Source organism: Rattus rattus, chromosome 2 (genome assembly GCF_011064425.1).
Source record: "Rattus rattus isolate New Zealand chromosome 2, Rrattus_CSIRO_v1, whole genome shotgun sequence".
Taxonomy (NCBI): domain Eukaryota; kingdom Metazoa; phylum Chordata; class Mammalia; order Rodentia; family Muridae; genus Rattus; species Rattus rattus.
The window spans coordinates 80,811,895-80,817,928 of NC_046155.1; the positions used below are offsets into that span (position 1 = coordinate 80,811,895).

Genomic DNA, 6,034 nt, shown 5'->3' on the forward strand with positions numbered 1-6,034 from the left:
TCCACAGCACACTTGCAATGAAATAGCTACTTAACCTTCCCTTGATAGGCTGTGCAACTTTGATCCAAAGGCCATATCTAATAGGAATACAGAAATACTATATTCTTGTTCTAATACATTCTTGTTCTAGCATAGATGTCCCTCTTAAATATAACCTTTCTCCTTACCCTTCTGATCTTTAAGACTGGAAAATAGGCGAAGTTTAGCCAAGCAGTAGGGAGATGTAAATTGATCTTGGTTTGGTTTTGTTTTCCCAGACAAGGCCTCATCTCCTCAAGGCTGACCTCACACTTGCCCTGTAGCAGAGACTCCCTCTGAACTGCCTCTGCCTCCCAAGTTACAGGTGGATGCCACCATGCCCAGTTTATGTGGGGACCAAGTCCGGAGTCTCACGTATGCTAGCAAGAATATATTACCAACTGAGCTACCTTTGCAGCCCAGATTACTTTTGTAAAACTTGATGTATTGATTATGTATTTAAGATAATGTAGCTCAGGCTGGCTTTGAACTCTGAATCTTCCTGCCTCGGCTTCCTGTGTGCTAGAATTAGAGGGATGTTCTACTGCATCCCATCATCTTCATCATCCCTGATTTAGTAGACAATTTCTCCAGCTCTCCATACATTTACTGAACTGGGGAATAGATACATCTTCACATTATAAGGATAGTATTTGCTTGAATAATCCTCTGGCTTCTGCTCTAGTTTTAGAGAATCAGGAACAAAATTAAGCAGACAACCCAAGCTGCAGTTTCTTAGGGAGAGGGAAGGCAAATTAGAAGGGAACTAACATCACAGACAATCAAGTTATTGGTCCCCAGAACCACAAAGAAAACCAAAAATGAAAAACAAAACAAAAAACCCTTGAGTGTGGTGGTTCAGACCACCAACTCTCCATCACTCTGGTGGGCTGAGGTAAGAGGTTCAAAGAAGTGAATTCAAGAGCTCTATGAAAACCTCTGTCAACCTGCCCCTCCAATTACTGGTTCCCAATCTTTACTGTCTGGTCAACCCAGGAATTAGTTTAATTGTATATGTCATAGAGCTCCAGAATTATCAAAAAAGGTTATTTATTAAGCTGGGCATGCTAGTGCAGATCTCTAATCCTAGTACTCTGGGGGCTTGGAGGCAGCCTGGGTTAAACATTGAGACCCCATCTCACAGATATAAACAAAAAGGGTTATTAAATCTATATGAAACACCATTAGTAATTAATAAAGAATATTTTTGCTTCGCTTATTGGTAGAGTGGCTTCATAGTATGAGGATTAGCCTGGGTTCAATCCCCAGTACTGCAATAATAGCAAAGAAAACGTTTCGTCCATGAGTGTATTTCTATGTTGTTTTTAATTGTGGGGGTGGGGTGGGGCTGGTATGTGCATTTGAGTTTAGGTGCCTGTGAAGCCACAGGCATCACACCAACCTGGAGCTGGTTAACCAATGAGTTGTAGCTGGTCTTTGTAGCTGGTCTTTGCTACTCTGTGCATTATTCTTTTTCCCCGCCCCACTCCCATTCCCCATGCCTGGTTCACCCCTAACATTAGACAGAGAGAAATAAGGATAGAAGGGACAGAGGGATTCTAGTTTCTTTCCTTTTTTTTTTTTTTTTTTTTTGTTGTCTCTCTCTCTCTCTCTCTCTCTCTCTCTCTCTCTCTCACAGCTTTTCACAAAGAACCTCCCTAAATACCAACAACCCCAAACCCCGCCTCTCAGGGCCCTCACATTTATGTACTCTCTGAAACGTTTCCAGAGTTCCAAACATCACACAATCACAGAAACGATCTGCAGCTGACAAAACCTAGAGCCCAAATCAAATCACGGCCAGCTGCTTCCGATAGTCTGAAGCAGCTCCAGATCCCCATACCTGGGGTCAAAACAAAAATATATTCTTCTGACAGTTCCGTGCTTCCAAGGAGACCAAAATTCCAAACCTCACTACCATGAAGCATCTCTTCGGCCTCCTGAAGTTGTTTAAATGAACAGAAATCCTGCTTCAATGATAAACTACAAATCTGCTTTTTATTTCATCCACGTGCAGTTCTCAAGGCTTAAGAAGTCCAAGCACTAGGCTTTAAAAGGTCATTGTCCAATTAGAAAAGCTGGAGTGCAGGTGAAGGCTTCACCCTAGGGGTTTACTTTTGGTGTAAGTTCGACTGAAGACTGGAGCTGGAGGTCACCTTGTTACTTAGGTGAAAACAAGGGAAGTGGGTAGAGTCCAAAGCCAAGTTACAAATTTAGCCCGCCAAACTCTGTGCGCCATTTTCTTCTTTTATCTGAGGCATGGAATAAGCATGTTGTGCCTTTCTGAACTGCTCTATCATTACATCAGAAGGGAGACAGACGGTCACAGACTTAGATTTTGGCAAAGTATCATAAGCTCTCCAAGTTCAATTTTTTTCAAAAAAAAAAAAAAAGTTTTCAAAAAAAAAATGAGGCCCAGCCTGCCTAACGTGAAGGAGACAAAGTTTTAATATCATTACAGAAAAAGAGTCTAAACTCTACTTATGCATACTGAGGAAATAACATCTCCCTAATTCCCTCATAAAAAGACTCAGTATTTTCCTTTCAATTACTTCCGTCCTAGTGGAGGTTTATTTCATTATCAAACTGAAAATCACTCCTCGGCTTTTAAAGGCTGCCTTTACTGTCTTTAGAAATGGTTTTAAAGTCCCTTTAAGTGATTTTACTATAAGATGCAGAGAATGTGCCATCTATACAGCCAAGAACAAAGGATTCCAGAAGCCAACCTGTCTTTACCACAAAGTGTTTTATAGAAGAGAGATTAAAAGCATCAGAATGCGTCCCCTTTTAAAAGCGCTCAGTGGGCCTTTTGCTGATGACCCACTGAGCTGTCAAGAAGGGGCAGAGAGAAAACACCACTTCTGGGTGAAGTGGCAACATAATTTGTTGTTTAACTTCAATCCGTGTTGTGACATTAAAAAAAAAAAAGCATCAGAATGAGCCGGGGGTTGGCGGTGCACACTTTTGAGCCCATCATTCAGGAAGTAGAGGCAGGCAGATCTCTTGAGTTTTGAGATCAGTCCGGCCTACAGAGCGAGTTCCAGGACAGCCAGGGCTACACAGAGAACCCTGTCTTGAAAAACAAACAACAAAGCAGCAGGATGCAGTCATGATAAGGTTGGGTGAGCACACTGTATATGATAAATTAAGCAAACTCTGAAAGCCCCTGTTTAGCCTCAGCTCGCAGTTATTCACTAACCTGCCTCTAAGCCAACAGTTAGCGCTGCAGCTCCCACTTATTACAGCTCCATGGAGACACTTCCAAGGTGGAGCTTCTAGCTTGCAAGGTTTTTCTCAACATACTTTTTGTTCAGGATTTTGCAGCACATGCACAAAAATGGTTCCTGAAAATAGCATCCATAAAAATGAACCCACAGACCCACTCCAAAAGAAATAAAATCTGTAGGGTATGTTCTTTATTTCTTTTGAAAATTGTTAAAGAACATCCCCATACATCCCAAATTTGGAATTGAGATGGGTTTATCCTGGAGAAAACAGCTACCACCTTGGTCTTTCAGACCAGTGACTGAGGTCAGATGCAGGACTCCAGGATTCAGCTTCCACAAATCTGTTGGTCCTAAATTGAATTTTCTTTCCACAGAATTCTGTGTGATTACAGTAATTGGTTCTACATTGTCTCATATTGTGTCTAGGCTGATATATTGGAAGAAGAGGCTTTACAAGGAACCTTGATTTTTGTTTTGTTTTAAAAAAACATAGCAATAAAAAGTTGACCAGTGACGTCTTTCTTGCCTTTTAGTTTACATGTATTTAGGAGGGACTTGTGAGTTTACAGTTTCTGTTAATATTACTTGTTTAAAATTATTCTTGATCATTGTGTTAGGGAGGTATGTTTGTAACAAGATACATGTGGAGGACTTGTGGGAGTCACTTCTGGCCTTACATTATGTGGGTTCCTGCCATCAAACTCAGCTTGTCAGGGAAGGAGCAAGCACCTTTACCTGCTGAACTATCTGGCCTGTTCTATTTTGTTTTGCTTCTGTTTGTTTCCCAGACAGGGTCTTGCAATGTTGGTATCATACTCACATGCCTCCTGTTTCCACATCCCCAGTGCTGAGGGTGCCACTCTACCCGGCTAATATTACTTTATTACTTTTATATTTTTGGTTGGCATTCCTCATAAGGAGAACTTTTTTTCTCATTTATATCACCATGGATTTGTCATTAATAGGTTACAATCTGTTGCTATTACTACTTATTTTGATACTCATGGGCTGGGGACAGTGACTCAGAACTCCTTGCATGTGAGTGGCCCCTTAGTACCACGGGAGGACAGGAAAAAGAAAAAGTGGGAGGCAGAGAGAAAGGGAAGTGTATTACTTTGATGCTGTTGTTGTTTAACAGTACCTTCACAATAAGTGTTAGAAATAACCCACCTACTGGGCACAGTTTCTTTTATTCTCAGAACAGTTGAGCAAAGAGGCCATCTCTCCTGTAAGTGGTGTGCTAAAGCCTTCTTCGATAGTAAAAACTGTGGCTAGATGCCTAGATTTCTAACTCTAGGTTCTTGGTACCTTAATGTCTGTTAAGGAGTCTTAAGGAATGAAGAGGAAAATCTTGCCAGAACTGCTTTCCTGTAGGGACAGGGTATGAGGGTAGTGTGTGTGCCTTTTATCCCAGCACTCTGGAGGCAGAGCCAGCCTAATCTACATAGTGTGCTAGACCAGCTGGGGCTGCACAGTGAGACGCTGTACAAACTACAAACCAACCTCACAATGGGGAGGTTTTCTTGACCTTCACAAGACCACGTTCCCAGGAGCAGGTGCATGCTACACTGATTTGAGCAAAGTACATTTCATGACCCACAAGAAGGATGGGCTGGGGCTGGAGCTCAGGGATAGAGTGATTGTCTGGCATGCCTGAGGCATCCTTAGCACTGAAAAAAGAAATTAGGGTGAAGTTTTCCTTCCTCCAAATTACCCAAGATCTTATTCATTTATTTAGAGAAATAAAGTTAACTCTGAGGATCTGTAACTTCTTCCTAGCAATTTCTGTTTTAAACCATAGTAATCTGTGTACACTATTTTTAAGGCCACGACTGATGCTTTTTTTGGATAAGGCAAACTTACAACTGCTTTCCACTTTAGTTTTGGTGACACTCCGGATCTATGTCAAGGAGTTAATAACTTCAGGAGATATCTACCAAATCAGTACTACCAAACTGAGTATTTACTCTTCTCCCCTCTTCAGTTGCTACAATTCTTTTCTCCATAACTGTTATCAGTTCTAACATCCCAAACATCTGCGCTGACCTTTCTCCGTCTGAGAGTTTCCCAATGTGAGGTACCCAAATATGCTAAATGTCTAACCCAAGAAACAGTGGTGAAGACTGCGTCAACAAGCTGACTCTGGCAAGCTGGCCACCAAGTACAATGCCTGCTCCTAGGTGTTTATCTTACACTCTCTTTAAGAAATTCTATGCTTTTAAAACTGTGGTAACTTTTCTCAGGGGAGGCGGCTTTGACTGGCCAGCCCCGGACTCAGAGTATGAGGTGGGGCTGGTGATTGCCCTTTAGGAGTTCATTTCCATGCCCCTGGGAGGCCAAGGGCTCCGACATTAAGGAGCAGCTTTCTCTCAGTAGCGTTCTCTCGCCTTTAACCTCGCAACGGACCCTGAGTCTCCCTCCGCGCACCGCCGAGGACAGGGCCGAGAAGAGTTGACACGCATCTGAAACCCTCTTGTGGGAAGATGATGCCCGGTGCCCAGAATCCGTAGTCCTCGACACACGGGGTCAGCTTGAAACCTCCTCCACACTCCGGAACTGGAGTGCACTCAACTGAGGAGACGCGACGCAGACAAAAGAGGAGGAGCTGCCGACCGCACCCTCCTCGCCTCCCCGCCTCCTTTGTTCCTTCCTAAGCCTTTATTGGCTGATGGTCCGCGGACCCGCGACCGTTTTTGATATTCTATTGGCTGAGGTCGCTGTCACTCTACAAGCGGCTCATTCGTGATTGGTCAAGGCGCCTCCCGGGTTTGAATCGTCTCCCCGGCTTG

At 43.1% G+C, this 6,034-nt stretch overlaps 1 non-coding gene across 1 annotated transcript; it reads left to right on the forward strand.

Annotated features, from left to right (window-relative positions):
- The first annotated feature begins 2,799 nt into the window (after nt 1–2,799).
- LOC116894985 lies at nt 2,800–2,935 on the forward strand. Its single transcript, XR_004387176.1, has one exon. It is a non-coding gene; the product is annotated as a small nucleolar RNA SNORA21 (small nucleolar RNA).
- Nucleotides 2,936–6,034: the final 3,099 nt, after the last annotated feature.